We start from the raw sequence: 24660 nt of genomic DNA, 5'->3' as shown, positions 1-24660 counted from the left end.
TGTCTGTGGGTGTCAAGCGCTGATGGGAAAGGGAATTATTTCCCACAGTCCCCACATTTCCACGGTTTCCTCTTTGGAGGGAGCTTTCCTTGTGTCACTCTGGGTTTGAAATTTAAAACAGAGTGGGTACACAGTCTCTCCCCAAAGTGAGGGGTGAGATTTTGATTCCCCAAACTGAGTAAATGGCTTGAAGCAGTTTGCACAGTCAGCGCACTGAATGTTCCTCACTCGGGTGTCTCAGTATTCTTCGAGGAGAAAGTGAGGACTGCAGATGCGGGAGATCAGAGCTGACAATGTGTTGCTGAAGAAGGGCTCGTGCCCGAAACGTCGATTCTCCTGCTCCTTGGATGCTGCCTGACCTGCTGCGCTTTTCCAGCAACACATTTTCAGCTCTGTCTCAGTATTCTTCCTGCCACAGTACTGTCCAAAATCTCTCAAGCCGACAAAAACAAACATTTCTTCTCGAATTGAATGGCTGCTGATATTCAAGTCCCAATGAATCAAGTGGCTCTGTCAGAAGTTGATGTATCATTTGTTTCCAGATTTCTTTCTGCATGTCTTCCTGCAAAAAAAAACCCACTAAGTTTGATCACTATCAGTACTATTAAATGAACATAACATCGGTGGCAATTCCTGTAGATTGCTAGATGCCTGCTGATCATATATTATGCAGGACACAGAAAGCCCTCATGCAGCCAGATAGCCTTAGGTGTGAATGGAGATAAACGTCATTTAGATGACAATGACCTGGACAAAGCTGCCGACAAAGGTGCTGGAAATGGAGCTGAATCAAGGATGTGATAATGAAATGTCAAAGCTGTTTGAGAAAGGAAAGCCGGTAAAGTTGCTGAATGACTTCCTGCTGGCCTAGTATATAAAAAAGATGACCATAATACATGGCATAAATCCATTACTGCATTAGAATGTTAAAAATCATAGCCACAAAGCTTTTACAACAGCCAACAATATCAGATACACACTATATGAAGCAACATGCGTCTACATTTTATATCAATGTGCCAATCCCTTAAAAACTGCTCAGTTCCATGAGAAACTACCCTTTTAATTGTGAACATGAGGAAAGAAGCAATCCTTTTCCAGGGTGCAAACTCTATGTGTGCCAAACTGAGGGAATACACAATGAAAATACCTTTGAGACAGAGAGCATCTGAGCACCTTTGGAGAGTCTGCTCCTTTCCTGGATTCACTCCAGTTACCACAAGTGAATAGTTTCCTCCTGTCACTCTCTCTAGCCCCCCTCCACCTCCCCCACCCCCAGATAAAGAATGGAAAGGGGGAGACATTGCTTTGCTCCCAGATGTTGCCCAGAGGGCGGGGGCTTCACTGTGAAACTGACAGGTTGTGACATCCACAATGGCAAGTGGGATGGGGGGGGGAGTTGGTGCGACAGTGGGCCCACACTGCACCTGCGCTGCCCTGTAGCTGAGGTCTGTGGGGAGGGGAGGGCACTTACAAACTCCCTTCGCTCTCCTCCAAGTTAATGCAGTTTGAGTTCAACCAGAGCACGTGATTTAATTTTAGCTTCACACTCACAGAAAACCACCTTCTCTGTGAATCCAGCCCTTTATTTTCCCTTCACTCCATGGAAATACTGATTTGTGAGACTCCAGGATTGAAGTTGCTACCGTATCTGCTACAGGGTGTTGGGTAAAAACTGTTTATTTTATGAACCATTTCAACTCAAACCCATCCTTGCCATTCAACTACTAATGTGTGGAATGAACTTCCTGAGGAAGTGGAGGATACAGGTACAATTAAAAGACATTTGTTTAAGTACATGAATAGGAAAGGTTTGGAGGGATATAGGCCAGGAGCAGGCAGGAGAGATTGGTTTAAATTGGGATTATGGTTGGCATTGACGGGTTGGACCAAAGGTCCGTTTCCAAGCTGTATGACTCGATGTAAGTTCATAGTCCCTTGAAAGTGGAGTCGCAGGTAGACAGGACAGTGCAGAAGGTGTTTGGTATGCTTGCGCTTTTTTGGTCAGTTTGGATGTAGGATTGGGAGGTCATGTTGCGACTGTAGAAGACATTGGTTAGGCCAGGTTTGGAGTGTTGCATGCAATTCTTGTACCAGTGATCCCACCCTGACACACCATAAACCAGAGAGAGTGACTGAAATTGACTCTGATACAGAATCAAATAATTAAATCCCTGCAGTGCAGGAAGAGGCCATTTAGCCCATTGAATGCATTGGGTATAGTAGTTGGAAGGTCACGTTGCAGCTGTACAGGACATTGGTTCAGCCAGTTTAGGAATGTTGCATTCGATTCTGGTCTCCCTGCTCTAGGATAGGAAAACTGTTGTGAAATCTGAAAGGGCACAGAAAATATTGATAAAGATGTCACCAGGGTTGGAGGGTTTATGGTATAAAGAGAGGCTGAATAGGATGGGGCTGTTTCTCTGGAGTGTCGGAGGCTCAGGGTGACCTTAAAGAGGTTCGTAAAGTCATAAGGGGCATGGATAGAGTAAATGGTCCAAAGGAAGTGGTGGAGTCTGGTACAATTAAAACATTTAAAAGGCATCTGGATGAGTGTGTGAATAAGAAAGATTTGGAGGGATATGGGTCAAATGCTGGCAAATAGGTCACTAGATTCATATAGGAAAGCATAGATGTATTGGATTAAAAAGTCTGTTTATATATCTCTATGTATATTTGATAACAGATGCTTTATTTCTGTTGATGTAAATATCGTTATAAATCATAGCTGGGTACTAATACTTAGATGCAAGGGAGAGGGAATTTCTCAAGTGGGGCGCAAGAGGAATCCTGGGAGACCCCTAATTCTGGTTTACTATCTAATGAACAAACTTTAAGCATGAGCACCAAATGTTCGTTTATGTCTAATTTTGTTTCATTGTCCTTGTTTTATTCCCTGCTACGATGACTCACTCAGCCTGGATGGTTGACAGGCTAAGAAATGTGGGTTGGGCCTTGATTGACTGAATGTTTTATTATTCTGGAAGCTGTAAAAGGGGGTCAAAGGCTTCAGCAGAAATCCAGCAGAGCTGAGAACAGATGACATTTCACTCTGTGAGAACAGGGAGATCAACAGGAGAACAGTGAAATAAGGACCTGAAATCTGAGCTGACACCATACTACTCTGTGATCTGTGCTTCGATTAGCAGGGCCAACCCTCTACCTTTACTGACCTTCCCATTCAATTTTAATACCATGTACCCCCTCAATATTCAGGATCCAATCCTTGGCATCCTGAAGCCATGCCTCTGTCAGGAGTCTTAGATCATATTCTCTTCAATGTGTACAGTCAATTCATCCACTTTTGTTACAATGCAGCACACATTCAGACATACAGTCTTCAGTTTCGATTGTTGTGATCTTTTCAATCCAGTTTTGATTGTTGGGACACTTACTCTCCTTGTCCCTTTCTATCATTCTCTAATGTTCATTTTCCACATCATTACATTGCTCACCTGCCTTGATTTGAATTGGCCGTGAGAAATTCAGGTTTATCCATTCACAGGAATAGAAACAGGAGTCGGCCATTTGGCCCATTGAGCCTACTCCACTATTCATAAAGATCATGGATGACCTATCCATCGTCTCAGCTCCACTTATCTGCACTATCCCGACTACACTAAATTCCTCCCTTGCAAAATCCCGTGGAACTGTGTCTTGAATATGTCTACTTCTCTTGCTTCTTGGGCAAGGAATTCCATGGCTTCACCACTCTCTGGGAAAAGCAATTTCTCCACCTCTATCTCCTCCACTCTCCCTAATCTAGTGACCTAGTCTCAACTACCAGCAGAAATGACTAGATAAACTGGGGCTGGGTGGCATGCTCTTTGGATGGGTCAGTGTGGATTTGATGGGATGAATGGCCGGTTTCCACACAGGAGGGCTTCTATGATTAACCGCAGATCACAAACCCAGAATCTCCCACCTTCTACAAATGGAAAGACAAGTCCCACCCTGCCCTCTTGTGTGTGTGTTATCTAACTGCTTAATCATTTCTAGTGAATCCAGCCCACACCTCCCACTGCTGCCTGTAACCTTTACAATGCTAATGAAACAATTCAATACCTGCAGTACTGAAAATCTTAAGGCTTCTAATGATACCAGTTACTGATTCACAGTTCCTTCTGATGTACAGCATTGGAAATATAATGGTAGAGGCTGAATGCAATGAGCAGTTTAAAACAAAAACCCACCTAACCCTTCACTCAGCTCAGGACGCTTTACTTAAAACACTTCTTCCTCACAATTCAACAACTTCCCGTTTTCCACCAAAATCCTAGATGCACTCACTCACTCAACTGCTGTCTCACAAATGAAAGATTTCATTGTAGCTTCTGCTCCCAGAAAGGGCAAAACATCTTTGAAAGTTGCTCTGAAAGTCCAGTCTTCACAACGACATTTCTGCTTTCCTTCAGTTGAAATTGTCTGTGCTGACCAGATATTCCGAATTAACATAGTCCCATTTGTCAGCACTTAGCCTGTATCCCTCTCAATTCACCCTACTACCAGATGCCTTTTAAAATATTGTAATTATACCAGCCTCCACCACTTCATCTGGCAGCTCATTACATGCTCGATTCACCCTCGGTGTGAGATAGTTGTCCATAAGGTTCCTTTTAAATATTTCCCCTCTCACCTCAAACCTATACCCACTGGTTTTGGACTCCCCTACTATGTGGACAAGGTCTTGGCTATTCACCCTATCCATGCTCCTTATGAACTTCTATAAAGTCACCCCTTAGCCTCCAATGCTCCAGGGAAAACAGCCCCGACCTATTTAGCCTCTCCATATAGCTCAAACCCTCCAACTCTGGCAGTAGCTTTGTAAATCTTTGTCAAACCCTTTCAAAGGTTCACAACACTTTTCCTGTAGCAGAGTAACCAGAACTGAACACAGTATTCCAAAAGTGGCCTAATCAATGTCCTGTACAGCTGCAACATGACCTCCCAACATCTGCACGGAACTGCACTGACTTATAAAAGCAAGCATAACATACTACATTCTTCGCTAGCCTGTCTACCTGCGACTCCACTTTCAAGAAAATATGAAGCAGCACTCCAAGTTATCTTTATTCAACAACACGCCCCATTAACTTTGCAGATCCTGCCCTGATCTGTATTTCCAAAATCCAAATTTCAAAATGGGGCTGAAAATCTTAATTGCCGTGATTGAATGGTGGAGTAGATCTGATGGGCTGAATGTCCTAATTTCAGCACCTATGTCGTATGTTCTCTTGTCCTGGACTCAGAGGGAGAGAATTGGGAGCAGGAATAGGTCATTTGGCCCTTCCAGTCGGCACCAACATTCAACAGTTCATAACTGGACATGAGTATACCTGCATCCAGGTGGATAGGCTGGGATTTTTTTCAGGATAAAGTGAGGACTGCAGATGCTGGAGATCAGAGCTGAAAACGTGTTGCTGGAAAAGCGCAGCAGGTCAGGCAGCATCCAAGGAACAGGAGAATCGACGTTTCGGGCATCAGCCCTTCTTCAGGAATGAGGAAATTGTGTCCAGCAGGCTAAGATAAGAGGTAGGGAGGAGGGACTTGGGGGAGGGGCGTTGGAAATGCGATAGGTGGAGGGAGGTCAAGGTGAGGGTGATAGGCTGGAGTGGGGTGGGGGCGAAGAGGTTAGGAAGAAGATTTCAGGTTAGGAAGGCGGTGCTGAGTTTGAGGGATTTGACTGAGACAAGGTGGGGGGAGGGGAAATGAGGAAACTGGAGAAATCTGAGTTCATCCCTTGTGGTTGGAGGGTTCCCAGGCGGAAGATGAGGCGCTCTACCTCCAACCGTCGTGTTGCTATGGTCTGGCGATGAAGGAGTCCAAGGACCTGCATGTCCTTGGTGGAGTGGGAGGGGGAGTTGAAGTGTTGGGCTAAGGTGTGGTTGGGTTGGTTGGTCCGGGTGTCCCAGAGGTGTTCTCTGAAACGTTCCACAAGTCGGCGGCCTGTCTGCATTTTGGCTGAAAAAAATCTTCCTTATCTCATCCCAGCATTTCTTGCCACAGAGAACTGTGCGGCAGAGTTCATGTATATATTTCCCTGTATGGTATTTTGTAAATAACATTCGTTTGCTGGTTGTTTGTATCGTGTATTTCAGGTTCGTTAGCCGCTGTTCAAGTGTGTTGGGAGGTTTGTGGGCGACCATGATGCTGAGAGGTTTAAGTTGTCTGGACGTCATTTCACAGATGTATTTAATGTAAAGTAATGTGGCTAGATTTTCTGCAGACGTTGTGTCTACTTGTGTCAGTCTGTTGATGTGAAATTGGCACACTGTGTTTATTGGGTAGGCAAAAGTGAGGACTGCAGATGCTGGAAACCAGAGTTTAGATCAGAGTGGTGCTAGAAAAGCACAGCAGGTCAGACACCTTCCGAGGAGCAGGAAAATCGACGTTTCGGGCAAAAGCCCTTCATCAGGAATAGAGGCAGGATGCCTCCAGGGTGGAGAGATAAATTAGGGGTGGGGCTGAAGGTAGCAAAGAGTACAATAGGTGAATGGGGGTGGGTATGGAGGTGACAGGTCAGAGAGGAGGGTGGAGCGGATAGGTGTGAAGGGAGATTGGCAGGTAGGACAGGTCATGAGGATAACGCTGAGCTGGAAGGTTGGAACTGATGTAAGGTGGGGTGAGGGGAAATGAGGAAACTGATGAAGTCCGCATTGATGGCCTGGGGTTGAATTTATCTGAGGTGGTCTCGTGGTTTGGCTTCGGCGCTCTTACCGCCGCTGTCTGGAAAGCAATTTTCGGGGGGTTTATAGGTTGCCCGTTCTTCTTAAATGCGCTGCACAGTTATTTATTGATCTTCGTAGTTCCTGGGTGCTGCAGTGTGTCGTGGCTCGTTGAGATACTGTCCTGATTCAGATTTGTTTGTATGTGTAGGGATGATTGCTTCTGTCGTTAAGTTCTTGGTTCGCGTGCGTTGTTTTCCGGTAGACGCTGTTTTGAATTTACCATTGACTGTTCCCTCTACTGTGACATCTTGAAATGGCACTTTGTTGTTGTTCTCCTCTTTTGTGAATTTTATGCCAGTAAGGAGATTGTTGATGGTGTTGTAGGTTTCCTCTAATTTGTTTCATTTTCTGATGACAAAAGTGTCATCGTTGTAGCGGTCCCAAAGTTTGGGTTGGATCGTCGAAAGCTCTGTTTGTTCGAGTCTCTGCATTATTGCTTCTGCTAGGAATCCTGATACTGGTGGTTTCATGGGTGTTTCGTTGATTTGTTTGTCGGGCTTGTTACTGAATATGAAGTGGATGGTAAGGCACAGTTGAACGAGGTTGACAGTGTTATCTTTGCTGATGAAGTTGGTGCTGTGTTTGTATCTTTGGTTCTTCGAGTAGTGTCTTCAGTTTTCTTTGGCCACGTTGATGTTAATGGATGTGAACAGGGCTGTTATGTCAAAGGACATCATTATTCCATCCCCTTCTATCTCAGTGTCTTTGGTGTTTAGGAATTCTTGGATGGAGTAAATGGAGTGGAGTGAATCTTCGACTTGGTTGTTTTAGTCTTCAGTGGAGGCCTTTGACTAGTCTGTACATTGGTGTTCCAAGTAGTGAGACTATGGGCCTGAGGGGGTTGGGGGGGGGGCGGGGGGGGCGGGGGGGGGGGGGGTGGCTCCTGGTTTGTAAAGGAGGAGAACAACAACAAAGTGCCATTCCTAGATGTCACAGTCGAGCGAACAGTCAATGGGGAACTTCAAACTAGCATCTACAGAAAAACAACACACACAAACCAAATACTTAACCACAGAAGCAATCATCCCAACACCCACAAAAGAAGTTACATTAGGACATTATTTCAACGAGCCACTACACTCTGCAGCACAGAGAAACTACGAAGAACAAAAGAGAAATACGTATATAGTGTATTTAAGGAGAACGTGTCCCCAATAAAACCAGTCCGCCGATTTCTCATTGATGCTTCCAAGCTGACACTCAAAAATTCGGTTTTTCCCTCCATTCTTTCCTGTTTATTTTTGTGGATTTTTTAAAGCTTCCTCTGACTGAGTATTGGAGTTGGGAAGTTATGTTGTGGCTGTACAGGACATTGGTTAGACCACTTTTGGAATATTGTGTGTTATTCTGGTCTCCCTCCTATCAGAAGGATATTGTGAAATTTGAAAGGGTTCTGAAGCACCAATGGGTCCACAGAGGGGAAGAGGCCCTTCTGCTGCCCTGAGTGTGGGAAGGCCTTCAGTGATTCCTCTGCCCTGCTGACGCACCAGTTGGTCCACACCGGGGAAGGCTGTTCTCCAGCCCCAAGTGCGAGATGGCCTTCAGCAGTTCTTCCCACCTCCTGAGACACCAGTGGGTCCACACTGAGGAGAAGCCGTTCTTCTGCCCCGAGTGCAGGAAGGGCTTTGCTCTTTCCTCCGACCTGCTGGCCCATTGGTGGGTCCACATGGGGGAGAGGTCGTTCATTTGCCTTAAGTGCAATTCCTGCAATTCCTCATGCCCTGCTGAGGCATGAGTCCATTCACACCGGGGAGAAGCCGTTCTCCTGCCCCGAGTGTGGGAAGGGCTTTACCCGCTCCTCCACACTGCTGAAGCACCAGCTGATCCACCCGGGGAGGGTGGGGGCGGAGGGCGGTGGCGGAGCGGGTGAGGCCATTCTGCTGCCCTGAGTGCGGGAAGGCCTTCAACAATTCCTCCGCCCTGCTGAAGCACCAGTGTGTCCACACCGGGGAGAGGCCCTTCAGCTGGCCCGAGTGTGGGAAGAGGTTCATATTTTCCTGTAACTTGTGGAAGCACCAGTGGGGGCACCAACGCTCCCAGCAATCAGATCCCACCGGTGACGCTGCCTTGGGTCTCACTCCAGGACTGAACCTCCTGCCAGTTCTGACAGTGAGTGCAGTGGGAGAGTAGGTGGGCTGTGTTTGTTTTCTGCTGGACAACAATTGCCTCCCCTACACCCCACAACCACAACCTCATGGTGGCTCACGAATTGCACTGCTGCCTCATGGCACCAAGAACCCAGGAATAATTCCACCGTTCGGGGTCTGTGTGCAATTTAGGGAGGGTAGGAAAATGGATCTGACTGGGTTACTCTTCGGAAAATCAGTGCAGATGTGTTGGGCTGAAGGACCTGTTTCCACATTGTAGGAGTTCTACGATCCTATGAGCTTTGCTGTCAGTGGACAATGCTGCTCATTGAGCCAGGGACTGCCCATTGCCAAATGAAATGATCCAGAGAAACCTAAGACCGCAAGACCATCAGAGCAGAAGTTAGGCCATTCGGCCTGTCGAGTCAACTCTGTCATTCATTAGTGACAAAAGTAGCGCAGATGAGATTAGCGTCAGTGTGAAAACAGGCCATTTGTCTCAACAAGTCCATACCGACCCTCCGAAGGGTAACCCATCCAGACCCATTTCCCTCTGACTAATGTACCTAACTCTGTGGACAATTAAGCATGGCCAATCCACAAGACCTGCACATCTTTGGTTTATGGAAGAAAACAGGATCACCCAGAGAAAACCCACACAGACGCTGGGAGAAAGTGCAAACTCCTCACATACAGCCACCCAAGGCTGCAATCAAACCTGGGCCCCTGGCACTATGAGGCTGCAGTGGTAACCACTGAGTCACTACATACTGCGTGCAAAAGAAGGAAAGCAAGAGGTTGGGAGGATACAGCAAGCCAGGCAGCACCAGGATGTGGAGTAGTCAGCGTTTTGGGTATTAACCCTTCTTCAGGACTGAAACGTTGATTTCTCTATGAGAAACGATTTACGAGAATGTTGCTGGGGGTTGGAGGATTTGAACTGCAGGGAGAGGCTGAATAGGCTGGGACTGTTTTCACTGGACCATCAGAGGAAGAGGAGTGACCTAGTAGAGGTTACAAAATCATGAGGGGCATGGACAGGGTAATAGACAAGGTCTTTTCCCTGGGATGGGGGAGTCCAGAACTAGAGGGCAGAGGTTTAGTGTAAGAGGCAAAATATATTACATGGACAACTTCTTCATGCAGAGGGTGGAATATATACGAAATGAGCTGCCAGAGAATATGGGTCAGGTGCTGTCAAATGGGAGTAGATTAATTTAGGATATCAGGTCAGCATGGACAAGTTGGACCGAAGGGTCTGTTTCCATGCTGTACATGTCTCTGACTACTGGTCCCGATGTAACTTTAAAATAGAGTCCAAGTAACTTTGAATAGTTCAATCTTGTTGAGCTCACCTCCTCAAAAGTTTCAAATGAATCCCTCTGAGAGATACTGTTTAAACGTGCTGAGTTGGACAAAGTATCCCATCAAGTTCAACATAAACAAAGAAGTCAGAAGTCAGAACTACAAGGGAACCAGAACTGAGAGAGATCTAGGGTTGCGGGTTATTAGCTCCTAGAAAATGGGGTCGTGGGCAGACAGGGTGGTAAAGAAGGCTTTTGGCATGCTTGCTTTCATTGGTCAGAGCATTGAGCACAGGAGTTGGGACGTCTTGTTGCAGCTGTCACACATGCCACACAACAACGATAGGCGTGGCCCTGCCCCCCTCTGACTGGCTGTCCCTTTAAATATCTGGGGGAAGATTAGACCCACCTGCCTGTGTTTGGCTCATATGTACTTATCCAAATAATTTTAAACATTGTAACATTACCTGCATACACTACTTCCTCTGACAGTTCATTCTTCACACGAACCACCTTCAATGTAAAAAACGTTGCCCCCACCCCCGTCCTTTTTAAATCTCTCATCTTAAAAATATACTCCCAAACTTTGAACTCCCCTATCCTTCAGGAAAAGACACTGGTTATTCACCTTAGCTTTGTCCCTGATGACTTCATAAACCTCCATAACCTCCATCCTCAACCTTCTACACTCCAGTGAAAAATGTCCCAGCCTATGCCGTTTATAAATCATTCTGGCAACATCATAGTTAAAAAAAGGTGAGCTTTAAGAATTGACTGAAAGGGCAGTGAAGATTCAACCAGCTAACAGTGGGTCTGAAATCACATGTAGATCAGGTTCGGACAGCAGGAAACCAGATAAGATTTTACAACAAACCACAACAGTTTCATCATTAGATTCTTAATTCCAGATTTATATTGAATCCAGATTCCACCATCTGCCATGGTAGATTTTGAACCCAGGTCCCCAGAACATTACCTGGGTGAATAGTCTGGTGCCAAGAAAGTCAGCCATCCCCTCCCCTGGACACATTGGCTTATTGTGCTTAGAGGTAACAAAGGAGCAAGAGGTTTCAGCAGCTGCAAAGTTGTTGATATTACACAAGGGAACATCAGCATTCTCATTAATGGCACATACTGAAGCCAGGACCCTGTTTCAGAGGTAAGGGCTCGGGAACCATACGAAATAGGAACAGCAAAATTCCATTCAACCCCTTGAGCCTGCTTCTCCATTCAATAGGATTTTGGCTGATCTGACATTCTCCACATGCAGTTTCCTGCCCTTTTCCTGTAACTGTTCATCCCCCGACTGATCACGAATCTGGTAAAAACAATGACTGCAGATGCTGAAAACCAAATACTGGAAGAGCACAGCGATCCGAGTTTTAAGTGTGATATGAAGGCTGTCAACAGAGTTATTGGGACGGGGGAGCGGGGAGCTCAGGTCGAACTTGGGGACTAAAACAATGGCTTCACACTTCACAATATTTAACTAAGGGAATGTTTATAGTTTATAGCTAAAAATTCTTGAAGAAGGGCTCATGCCCGAAACGTGGGTTCTCCTGCTCATGGGATGCTGCATGACCTGCTGCGCTTTTCCAGAACACGTTTTCTGCTCTGATCTCCAGCATCTTCAGTCCTGACTTTCTCTGAGAGAATCCCATGGAGTCTCACAGAGTGACACAGATGTACAGCACGGAACAGACCCTTCAGTCCAACTCATCCATGCAGCCCAGATATCCTAACCTAATCTAGTCCCATATGCCAGCACTTGGCACAAATCCCCATAAAACCTTCCTATTCATATACACGTCCAGATGCATTTTATATGCTGTAATTATACAGCCTCCACCACTTACTCCAGCAGCTGATGCCATCCATGCATCACCCTCTGCGTGAAAAGGTTGCCACTTAAGTCCCTTCTATATCTTTCCCCTCCCCTCCCTAAAACTATGCCCTGTAGTTCTGGACTCCCCCATCCCAGGGAAAAGAACTTGTCTATTTGCCCTCTCCATATCCCTCATGATTATATAAACCTCTATAAGGTCACCCCTTAGCATCCGACGCTCCAGAGAAAACAGACTATTCAGCCTCGCCCTACAGCCCAACCCTCCAATCCTGGCAACATCCTTGTAAATCTTTTCTGCACCTTTTCTAGTCTCACAACATCTTTCCAATAGGAACCAAACCAAAATTACATGCAATATTCCAAACGTGGCCTGACCAAAGTTCTGTACAGTGGCAACATGAGCTCCCAACATCTATCCTCGATGCTCTGACCAACAAAGGAACGCACACCAAACGCTTTCTTTACTACCCAAATGCCTGCGTCTCTACTTTTAAGGAACTATCAACCTGAACTCCAAGGTCTCTTTGCTCAGCAACACTTCCAAGGAACTTACCATTAAGTGTAAAAGTCCTGCTCTGATTTGGTTTTCCAAAATGCAGCACCTCATATTTATCGACATTAACCTCCATCTGCCACTTCTCAGCCCTTTGGCCTATCTGATCAACGTCCCGTTGTAATCTGAGGTAACCTTCTTTGCTGTCCACTACACCTCCAATTTTGGTGTGATCTACAAACTTACTAACGATACCTCCTCCGTTCACATACAAATCATTTATAAAACTGACAAAAAGTAGCGGACCCAGCATCGATCCTTGTGATACACCATTGGTCACATGCCTTCAGTCTGAAAAGCAACCCTCCATCACCACTCTCTGTCTTCTTTCTTCTAGCCAGTTCTGTATCCAAATGGCTCGTTGTCCCTGCATGCCATGCGATTAAACCTTCTGCACCAGTCTCCCATGAGGAAACTTGATGAACGCCTTCCTGAAGTCCACATAGATCACATCCATTGCTCTGCCCTCATCAATCCACTTTGTACTTCTTCAAGAAACTCAATCATGTTCGTAAGACATGACTTCCCAAGCATAAAGCCATGCTGACTATCCCTAATCAATTCTTTCCTTTCCAAGTGCATGTAAACTCTGTCTCTCAGGATTCTCTCCAAAAACTTGCCCGTCACGGATGTCTGGCTCACCGGTCTATATTTCCCTGGCTTTTCCTTACTTTCTTAAATAGTAGCACCATGTTAGTCACCCTCTAGCCTTCCGGCACCTCACCTGTGACTATTGATGATACAAATATCTCATTGAGAGGCCCAGCAATCACTTCCCCAGTTTCCCACAGAGTGAAAGGGTACTCCTGATCAGGTCCTTGGGATTTATCCACTTTTATGCATTTCAAGATATCTAGCAATTTCTCATCTGCCATATGGACATTTTTTTTCAACATGTCACCATCTACTTTCTCACATTCTATATATTCCATGCCCTTCTCGACAGTAAACACTGATGCATAATATCCGTTCAGTATTCCCGCCCCCCACCCCGCCACGATCTACTGCAGCTCCACACAAAGGCCGCCTTGCTGATCTTTGTGGGGCCCTATTCTCTCCCTTGTTATCCTTTTGTCCTTAACGTATTTATAAAAAAAACCCTTTGGCTTATCCTTAACTCTATTTGCCAAAGCTATCTCATGTCCCCTTTTTGCCCTCATGATTTCCCTCTTAAGTATGCTCGTACTGCCTTTATTCTCTTAGGATTCACTCGATCTCTTTGTTGATACCTGACGTATGCATCCTTCTTTATCTTAACCAAAATCTCAATTTCTCTGGTCATCCAGCATGCCCTACACCGACCAGCCTTTCCTTTCACCCTAACAGAAATATGCTGTGTGTGGACTCTTGATATCTCATATTTGAAGGCCTCCCATTTTCCAGCAGTCCTTTAACCTGCGAACAACTGCCCCCAATCAGCTTTTGAAACATCTTGCCTCATACTTGAGTCTTCCTCCAATTTAGAACTTCAACTTTTAGATCTGGTATATTATTTTCAATCACTATTCTATTGTTAATAGAATTATGTTTGCTGGCCCTTACGTTTCGCACACTCGCCAGTATGTCCATCCTCATTGTGAATTAGAAAATTTCCTTGTACACACTTGACAAATTTCTCTATTTGGCGGATAAGTAAATGGGCAGGAGTTATACCTTGGGTCAACTCTTCCTTCATTCCTATCAACCCTAACCCAATAGTCCAACGGCACTTTACCTTGCAACTGCCGAATGTCTGACACCAGCCCATTTACCTCCTCCCTCCTCACTATCCAAGGGCCCAAACTTACCTTCCCGGTGAAGCAGCACTTTACCTGCTCTTCACACAACCCAATCTACTGCATTTGCTGCTCACAATGTGGTCTCATCTACAATGGGGAAAACGAAGCCTAAAACTGGGTGACTGCTGCACAGAACATCTACGTTCTGCCCGCAAAAAGAACCTGAGCTTCTAGTTGCCTGCCAATTCCCCACCCCACCCTATTCCCTGGCCAACATCTCTGTCTCAGGTTTACTGTAGTGTTCCAGCGAAGTTCAGCACCAGCAGAACGAAGAGCACCAAATATTTCACTTGGGGACCATACATCCTCCGGTCGCAATATCGAATTCAATAATTCTAGGGCCTGAACTCCATAGTATCCTCATCCCTTCCACACACACCAAGCCTTGTTATCACACAGTCTGTCATTACACACTACCTATTATTAGCCACGAACAGTCTCCATTCACCCTCCCACGCAGATCGTTATCAACTCCCTTTCCTGTCCAACAGTTCTTCCCTCGCTTTGGGCTCTGTCCTGATCTATCATTTACTGCATCCGCCTTCCTCCCACAATATCTCCTGCATATAAACCAACGTTTTCCCAATCGCCATCAGTTCTGTGAAAGGGTCACCAGTAACTCCTGTTTTTTTGTTTCTGATATACAGGATCCGCAGTTCTTTCAGCTTTTTATTGAGGTAGAGTTGGAAATTGTTTCGAGAGACAGAAGGAGAGGTGGGAGAGACAGAACAGACATGAACTGTTGATCTCCGTTGTCGTTCATAACGTAAAATCATTGCGGCGCGATCACCTTCCTTAAGCATGAATAGAGCTCACAAGGCACCTAGTGAGCTTGTGGCGCAACGGTAGCGCGTCTGACTCCAGATTAGAAGGTTGCGTGTTCGAGTCACGTCAGGCTCACTGACGTCGACTTCTTACATTTCAAATCAAGAAAGGAGTGCGTTCACTCCGGATATCTGTTGAGCCAAATCTTCTTTTCGGAAACTTTCGATCTCACGTGAATCTTTGCTGTCAGTTTGATTTGTGAACACTGTGTCAGGGAGGTGGTGTGCCCATTGTTTGGGTAAATGCTCAGCTCCCCGGGTTCATCACGGGATTTAAACACAGCCGCCTCCCTCTGGGCAGTCGCTTCGTTCAGTTGGTGACAGCGCGGTGTGAATAACATAATACCAATATTTTTACAACATAATCCAGAGACTCCCAGCTTTATGTTTCAATCTTTCAAGCTTTCAAGGGGAGTGACAGCGAGTTCAGATAGAAATGTTTCCCACCAAATGCAAATCCTTTCCTCTCACTGGACACAGTTAAAATTATCTTTATTCAACAGAAGGAGCGGAAATTACAGTCTGACGACCCATCTCCACATTAACGGTGAGCCTGAATTTTATAAACGGTGTCAGGAAAATCCAATGGCGGACACTGATTTGGTTCAATCGATTTTTTTGCCAAGTGTAATTCACCGAGAGGCTGCTGCTGTGTGAAACAGCGTGGGGAATTAATGCAGGGCCTCCTGCGCATGGAACACACCACAACTGATGTGTTTCACCTTCACCAGTTTATTCCTATCTCGGAGAAGAGAGGTTTGATGATTCGGATCATAGCAGCCAGACAGATAACAGGAGAAGAGCACTCAGCCCTTCACAAGCTTGTCACAACAGCTGGGTCATCGTGACCCGTGTATCAGTATGGGATAGTAATCTGCATCTACTGACTGGAAGCACAGCAAATTGGAGTGCTAGTGGGACGATCAAACAGGAGAAAACGGCTTCGAACTATCAACTGGAGTGGCTCCCAATGCGCAACTCCGCTCACCTCAACTGATAACTGTAAACAAATTACTCAGTGATTCAAAGGAATACTCGGTTTTGAATATGCACTGTGGCATTTACCTTCGAGAATGATGTCAAAACACCTTCATTGCTGTGATGGAGTATCCTGTTGGGCAGAATATATCCGTTGTCAAATTTCCTATGTTCTGTTGATCCAACTCCGATTTCACTCAGAATCACAAAATGTGTGACAGCGCAGACTGAGGCCATGCAGCCCACCTTAGCTCTGCTGGTTCAACACAATATGTAAATAAGTGTCTCATTGTGTCGCCTTCTCCCTGTAAATCTGCACATTGTTACATTGAACATGCCGACCGAATTCCCTTTTGTGTCCATTGAATCTGCCTCTTTGTCACTGTCAGACAGCGACTTACTGACCCCACTCCCTGTGCGAAAACGGTATTCCTAATGTCACTTTTACTTATTTTCCTGATGACTTTCAATCTCTGCCAAATCGTTCTCGACCCTTTCAGGCCTGGGAGGATTTTCACTGCATTATTTCTTCTGTCTAAAACCCTCATGACGTGGAAAACTTCAATCAGACCAGCTTTCAGCCCTCTGTTCTCTAAAGAGAGCTGCCCCAAACTTTCCAATCTCCCTTCATTGCTGACATTCCTCAGGATGGCACCACTCACGTTAACCTGTTCAGCGCCGTCTGCACTTACTTCACTTCCCCGCTTTCTGAATTATCACCCTCAGAATTGAGCGTAATACAGGTGGAGGATTCATTCAGACTCGGATTGCGCGGGCGAAAAATCTGCAAGACTTGTTCTCACTTTCAACACGTGTTTCCCTTCGCCGTGTTCACTGCAATGGCAGCTCTTCACTGTCCCTAATTCAGGGAGTCCGATCTTATTTAACGAAGCGGCTTTTTGAGAAAATTCATCGGGCATTTTTGCTCAGGTCAATTTAACGAATGATGTTTCGACTGGGATTGGAATCCGGAAACTCTCACACGGCTGCATTCGCTACAACACCCAAAGCTAGAATCATATCCCAGACTAACGAGGCACCAGCCATGGATGCATCCACCTCCGGAAGCAGCTGAGACTTGCTCATTATGGAATACATTATGCATTGCTCCCAGAATTGCAACTGGGGAAGAGTTTCAAGATCATCTGCTTCTCAATCTGTCTCCCTGCTCCCAGGACGCTGCTGTTTGTCTCGTCCCCAGGGATCCCGCTCTCCCCACTGGTGGATAACTGAACCATTTCATTTCTACTTACAAGCTGTGCTGGTGGAAGGCAGAGCCCATTCACTCTTCTGCTCTCTCTCACTATTACGTGAGGCAGGTTAAGTCAGTTACAGTCATGCGTAGGAAATGGGCAACTTTGAACTTGATCCAAAGGTCTTGTTAACGGAGAGACAGAAAGATGCTGTGCTGTCGGGACAGAGAGAAATGGACACCGGAGACTCTTCCCTCAGGTAAATTGGTATGAGTACATTTTTGTGCAGCCTGCTTGGTGTTCAGAATTTGTTTTGACACAGCAATCCTGCAAAAAGTCTTTTATTACACGGGCGTTGGTTTCTTTACTGCGGGAAGTGGACAAAAACAGCAAGTCACGTGTTTCAACTTCACCGGTTCATTGCCATCTGAGAGAAGAGATTTCACACGAAATCAGGACACACCGACAAAGAACAGGGCAATACAACTCAGAGCTCCACAATGGTGCCAGCACAACTGCGTAAATTTGACTTGTGTATCGATGTGACATAGTTAACTCAGATACTCGAAGTTTGGGAAGCAGATGACAAGGCAAGGAACAGAACAGAGCGCCGTTATACGGGAAAGCTGCTAAAGACGACATTGAGTGAATAGGAGAAAATGGTTTCGCTTCTGGGTTATGATTCCAGCATGCACCCGCTGTGCCATTCTCCTGCATTGCAGTTGTCATGTGCTGTTGTGCAGACATATCGTCGATGTGCAAGTATAAACTCAGAGAGCAATGTACATTTGAGACTCTGAGCCAGCTGAAACTTTCTCAGTGTGAAATACATTCCACTTTGCCCCAAGAATTGCAAGCAGCAAAGCGTTTCCAGAACATCTACTTGTCATTCTGTCCCCGAGACGCTGATGTTTGTCTCATCCCCAGGAACTGGACTCTACACTGGCGGATAATTAAGCCAATTTGTTTCTACTTGTACGCTTTTCTGGAGGGAGGGAAGAGTCCATTCGCTCTTCTGCTCTCTATCTCTCAATCCCTTGGGGTGAGAGGTTTCACTTACACTAATGCGTGGGACGTGAGTAACTTTGATTATGAATTTCCTCCAAACGTCTGTTATCGGAGAGATAGAAAGATGCTGTGCTGGCGGGGCAGAGAGAAATGGACACCGAGGACACTTCCCTCAAGTAAATTCATATGAGTACATTGTTGTGCAGCCTGCTTGGTGTTCAGAATTCGTCTTCAAGCAGAAATCTTACGGAAAGTCTATTGCAAAATGGGCATCGCTTTCATCGCTGCGACCGCAAAGCAGTTAACATCTGAGCCCCAAGTGTCCCAGATGAAGAAAATCCGAGTGAAACCTTCACTCACTGAGAGTCATCCCCACGGCCCCGAGCTGAGGGACTGCATGCGGTCCAACACGGAAGGGACGGTTAAAAATGAACCAGATTTTCTCCCTCAGCCTCTTTGTCCCAGAGATAGGCAGCGGGACGGCATAAACACGTAGCATCATTCTCCCGCCGACAGAGGTGGTTCATCCCATCGAGTCCACGGCGATTCTCTGCCACTTGTCTCTCTCTGAGGTGATTCACAATCAGTGATATCTGTCCTAATAGTAAGGGACTGTGTCTGAGTGGTGATACGGTTTCTGACATGCAGATCATCTTGTCATTCATGTCCGAACCGGCGAGGCGAACGATGACAGGGAAGGCACAAAACCACAAGGTATGCGTCTCAGCTCATTGGCATCTCAGAGAAGTGGGTTAGCGATTCAGTTCATAGGAAACCGACGAAGAACAGGAGAAGACCACTCAGACCTCCAAAAGCACGTTACTTGAACGGTGTGAGGTTCGTGAGAGTATCAGTATGATATAGGACATTCAGACACTCAGGAAGTAGGTGCAAAGGCAAGATACAGAACACAGTACAGCACCATTACAAAAGGAAGCTGCTCAAGGAGACATCGAGCAACAGCGGAGGATGGTTTCGATCCATCGACCTCTGCGTTATGGGCCCAGCACGTTCCTGTTTTCCAAGGTCCCTTCAGCCTTTTGGCTGGCATGTGGCATGCACATTCGAGACTGATGTCAAAGATCTCCACTGCTGGCGTGTAATATGCTGTTCCACAGACGTATGGAGGCTGTGTAAGTATAAACATTTTTTCGAACTTCCCACATTCTGTTGGTCAAACTGTGATTTCATTCTGAATCACAGCCTGTGTCACAGCGCAGACGGACGCCATGTGGCCTATCTTCGCTCTGCTGGGTCGACACAGTAAGTAAACGTGGGTCTTTATTCGTATCATTCTCTTGCCTTCTCCATGTAATTCTGCACATTGTTACTTTAAACATGATCACCGAATTCCCGTTTGCGTCGATAGAATCTGCCTGTTTGTCAGTGTCAGTTAGGGATTTGCTGACCCTAACCATTCCCTGTACGAAAGCGTTCTTCCTAATGTCACTTTTGGTTCTTTTCCTCAATACTTTAAAACACTGCCAAATCGTTGCCGATCCTTTCAGGCGTGGGAGCATTTTAACTGCGATACTTTCTCTGCCTAGACTTCGCATGACTTGGAAAGCTTCAATCAGGCCAGATTTCAAACTTCTGTTCTCCGAGCAGAGCTGTCCTAATTTTCCAATCTTGCTTCACTGCTGACATTCCTTAAACACGGCACCACTGACGTCAATGCTATATTCCATCAATTCTCTTGCTTGCTTCCTGCCCAATTCGTTGTCCAATGGAGTTTAGCGAAGGCGCTTTTTGAGAAAATGAAGCAGGCACTCGTGCACAAATCAGGAAACGTGGGCTCGTTTAGGATTTCAACCGGGGATGTCTCGCAGTGGAAAATGTACAGCGAGAATCATACCCCTAGTCCAAGAAGCCACACATACTACGAGCTGCCACTGCCACTTCACATCTTCAACCAGCTGAGTCTTGCTCAGTGTGAAATACATTTGACATTGCTCTGAGAATTGCAAGCGGCAAAGGGTTTCCAGAACAGCTGCTTCTCATTCTGTCTCCCTGCTGCTGTTTGTCCCGGCCCCAGGAACCGAGCCCTCTCGACTGGCAGAAAGTTGAACCATTTTGTTTCTAAACTTGTCTCTGACACCGGATTGCCCAGTGACAAGCATTGCCCTCCTCAACATAGGGTACAGAGAACAACAGAAGACCACTTAGACCTCCACGAGGGTGTCATCTCAACTGTGCACATTGGGCCAGTATATCAATGTGAAATATTTATGTCGAAGTTTTTTTGGGAAAGAGATGAGAAGGCGAGGTGCAGAACAGTGCGCCGTCTTCCGGGAAAGCTGCAAAAACGACATTGACTGAATAGGGGAGATGGTTTCCCCTCTGGGTGATGCTCCAATCACGCACCCGCAGACATATCACCGTCGTGCAAATATAAACTCAGTCTAAATTCCCACATTCTGTTTTTTCGAACTGTGATTTCTCCAAAAGCACAAAATTTCAACACTCGCAAAATTCAAACTTTAACAAAGTGCTCATAGATATATTTAGCGAACACCTGGAAGAAATTTGAGAGCTCTTGAACTTTAAGTGGAACGAAGGGAAGCTTGCCTCGAGGCTCTGTAATGTGGAGATGTGTTCCCCATGTTAACTGATAGTGGTTGACCATCCCAGTGCTTCCCGATGCAGGGTTGCCCTGACCCACAGGACAGTTTGATAAACTGTCCCGGGGGATTCCAGCCGTACCGTGACGTCATAGGGCGAGACCCCGCTGATGGCCTGCAGCTGCTGTGACACAATAATGAGGCTGGCCCCGGAACATGAATACGAATTAGTTCGTGAGTCACGTGGCACTGAATCATTCGATGTAACGTTCTTTCAACTTTACGGATTTATATATGAGAGGAGGGAAATGGGCAGGGCTTACACCTCGGGTCAACTCTTCCTTCACTTGCAACACCCCACACCCACCTCCCATTGTCCCAATACACTTTCCCCTGCAATCACCGAATGTGTAACACCTGCCCATTTACCTGCTCCCTCCTGAATATTCAAGGACTCGAACATAACGTCCAGGTAAAGCAGCACTTTACCTGCACATTGGCCACAAACTAGTCTACTGCATTCGTTGCTCACAGTGTGGTTTCCCCAACGTAGCATGAAGCATAAACTGGGTGACTGCTTCGCAGAACAGCTGGGTTCTGCCCGCAAAAAAAGGCCTTGCGCTTCTGATTGCCTGTCACTTTAACACGCCACCCTGTTCCCTGGCCAACATCTCTGTCTCAGGCATGCAGCAGTGTTCCAGCAAAGCTAAGCTCCTGGTGGAAGACCAACGCCTCAGTTTCCACTTGGAGATCCTATAGCTCTCCGTCTTCAACATCGAGTTCAATATTGTTTGGACCCGAACTGCCCCATGCCCTTGACCCCTACCTCACCCACACGAGGCCTTGTTATCACATAGTCTGCTGTTACACACGACTTATTGTTAGCCAGGAACAGTCTCTATTGACAGTTATTCACCCTCCTACACAGATCGCTATTCACTCCTTTGTCCCTCCAATGTTCTCCCTCTGACCTTGCAGCAAAGAGACCAATGTGGACTGATATCCCTGAGCCAGCTGTTTGTCCCATCTCCAGGAACAGGGCTCTCTCCACTGGTGGATAATTAAACTATTTTATTGTTGCGCTGACGTGAGGAGACTGTGTAAATATAAACTTTTTCTAAATACCCACCTTGCGTTGGTCGAACTGTGAGTTCACTCTGAATCACAACACGTGTCACAGCGCATTTGGAGGCCCACCTTAGCTCTGCTGGTTCTTCACAGCAAGTAAATGAGAGTCTCTATTCGTATCATTCTCTTGCCTTCTCCCTGTAAATCTACACATTGTTACTTTGAACATGACCACCGAATTCCCTTTTGTGTTCTTGAATCTGCCTCCTTGTCACGGTCAGACAGGGATTTACGGATCCGAACCACTCCCTGTGCGAAAATGTTCTTCCTAATGTTACTTATTTTCCAAATGCCTTGAAATCTCTGCCAATTTTTTGGGAAATTGAAAGGATTCTCATTCCCGCACATGACGCTGAATTGATTTAATTTCTAACGTAAAGGACTGCGGATGCTGAGAATCTGAGACAGAAAGAGGAACTGCTGGAGAAACTCGGCAGGTTTGGCAGTGCCTGTGGGAGAAAACAGAATTCTGAAATATTGTCTCTGATTCTCTTTCCACCGATGGTGCCTGACCTGCTGAGTTGCTCCTGCAATTTCTGTTTTTGTTTTTAACTGAAAGTTCATTTCATCTTTCGGGATGAAACAACCAGACTCGGCATGTGCAGATATTTAACCCTTTCGAAACCAGTGAAGTGATTGGATTCAAACAAACTCTGCAATGATTCACTTTTGCTCAGCTCCAGAGGCAAGAGAGACCTGGGAAATGAATCTGTCAGTGTGGTTCTTTATTCGTGGGTCGAGTGGTTAATACGATGGATTTGAGATTGATTGCGGTTTCCCCACGAGGTTGTGAATCTTGCCGACTCGAGTTGAGAAATGTCGTCAAAAAAAAGGAAGACTGTTCCCCGGTTTCTTCTTTAAGATTCAAATCAGTGGAGGGGTCGGAAATCTGCAACCCACTGCCAGTCAGGGTGGAACAAGCAGATACCCACAGAGCTGCTTTTGAGGCTCTGAGCCAAGTATTTGGAAATGAGACTAGAACAGTGAGGGGCGTGAAGTCATGATCGAAGTTAAGCAGGCACTTGAGGACAAAGGTGTTTTATTTGCCAGTGAAAAATACTGCTTCACAAAGTTGGGACTATGGAAGAGAAGCAGTGGTGGTGATTATCTTTGGCTGTTCCTCTTGTGAATGTTCCCATTGCTGCGCATGTCCGTGTTAACGTCTGAACTCTGCAGCATGGTGGCGTTAGATACGCACAGGGCCAGGGGCGCAATGGATGATGCATCTGACTCGACTGACCTGTTTGAAATGCAGCTCAAAGCTTCTTCACACACCCCAATTAATCTTTCTCATTGTCCTGAAGCCGGCATACAGTTTGAATTCCCGATCTGCGGGAATGAGAATCTTTTCACTGTCTCGCGTCAGTAAGTGTCGCTGAGAACATCAGAGTCAAGTCACAGCGCTGTCAGAGGAGGGGAAGCTGAAATAGCCCCACACGCTGCTCATGCGCACATTTCCCTTTCCCCAACTCACCGCCCCAAACACTGCGGCTCTTGGGAGTGGAAAGGGAACAAACACCAAAACCCAGTCTCAGCTTTGTAAATCTTCAGGAAATAAGAAAACTGTTCATCCCTTCGGGTCTTCCATCCTGGGCTGACAGTGTTGATTTTAAATGGCTGTCCAGTCAGTGTCGATTCGTTTTAGCTGAAAAAATCTTCCTTATCTTATCCCAGCATTTCTTGCCACAGAGAACTGTGCGGCAGAGTTCAAGTATATATTTCCTTGTATGGTATTTTGTAAATAACATTCGTTCGCTGGTTGTTTGTATCGTGTATTTCAAGTTCATTAGCCGCTGTTTAAGTGTGTTGGTAAGTTTGTGGGCGACCATGATGCTGAGAGGGTTAAGTTTTCTGGACATCATTTCTCAGATGTCTTTAATGTAAAGTAATGTGCTCGGGTTTCTGCAGACGTTGTGTCTGCTTGTGTCAGTTTGTTGATGTGCAGAGTTGGAGGGGGGGTTGCTATTTTGGGCCATAGGGCGATGGGGTTGTTTGGTGCGGGTGTCCTGGAGATGTTCCCTCAAGCGCTGTGACTTGACTCTGCGAGGAGTCTCCAGTGTCCCCAATGGAGAGGAGACCGCATCGGGAGCAATGGATACAAGAAATGACAATGTTGGATGCACAGGTGAAAGCCTGCGAACTACCGCGGCCCAGGTTCGATTTCCGGCCAGCAACGTAATTTTCAGTAGAGCTGAGAGCTTTTGCCCGTGTCTCCCTGGTGGTCTAGTGGTTAGGATTCGGCGTTTTCAACGCCGCGGCCTGGGTTCGATTCCCGGTCAGGGAAGCCATTTTCTCAGAGTTTATAGGCTACCCGTACTTCTTAAATATGCTGTTCAGTTTTTTTATTTATCTTCGTCGTTCCTGGGTGCTGCAGTGTGTAGTGGCTCGTTGAAATAGTGTCCTGATTCAGATTTGTTTGTATGTGTAGGGATGATTGCTTCTGCAGTTCTTGCATCGCGTGCATTGTTTTCCTGGAGACGCTGTTTTGAATTCCCCATTGACTGTTCGCTCTCCTGTGACATCTCGAAATGGCACTTTGTTGTTGTTCTCCTCTTTTGTGAATTTTATGCCAGTAAGGATATTGTTGATGGTGTTGTCGGTTTCTTCAAATTTGTTTCATTTTTTGATGACAAAAGTGTCATCGCTGTAGCGGACCCAAAGTTTGGGTTGGA

At 46.1% G+C, this 24660-nt stretch overlaps 2 non-coding genes across 2 annotated transcripts; both read left to right on the top strand.

Moving 5' to 3' along the window:
* The first annotated feature begins 15124 nt into the window (after positions 1-15124).
* trnaw-cca (transfer RNA tryptophan (anticodon CCA)) lies at positions 15125-15196 on the top strand. Its single transcript has one exon. It is a non-coding gene; the product is annotated as a tRNA-Trp (tRNA).
* A 9004-nt stretch (positions 15197-24200) lies between these two features.
* On the top strand, positions 24201-24272 carry trnae-uuc (transfer RNA glutamic acid (anticodon UUC)). Its single transcript has one exon. It is a non-coding gene; the product is annotated as a tRNA-Glu (tRNA).
* Positions 24273-24660: the final 388 nt, after the last annotated feature.

The sequence above is a fragment of the Chiloscyllium punctatum genome, chromosome 36, assembly GCF_047496795.1.
Source record: "Chiloscyllium punctatum isolate Juve2018m chromosome 36, sChiPun1.3, whole genome shotgun sequence".
In the NCBI taxonomy this organism is placed as follows: Eukaryota; Metazoa; Chordata; class Chondrichthyes; order Orectolobiformes; family Hemiscylliidae; genus Chiloscyllium; species Chiloscyllium punctatum.
The sequence above is the reverse complement of the archived record's forward strand: the minus strand, read 5'-3'. Positions and strand labels throughout refer to the sequence as shown.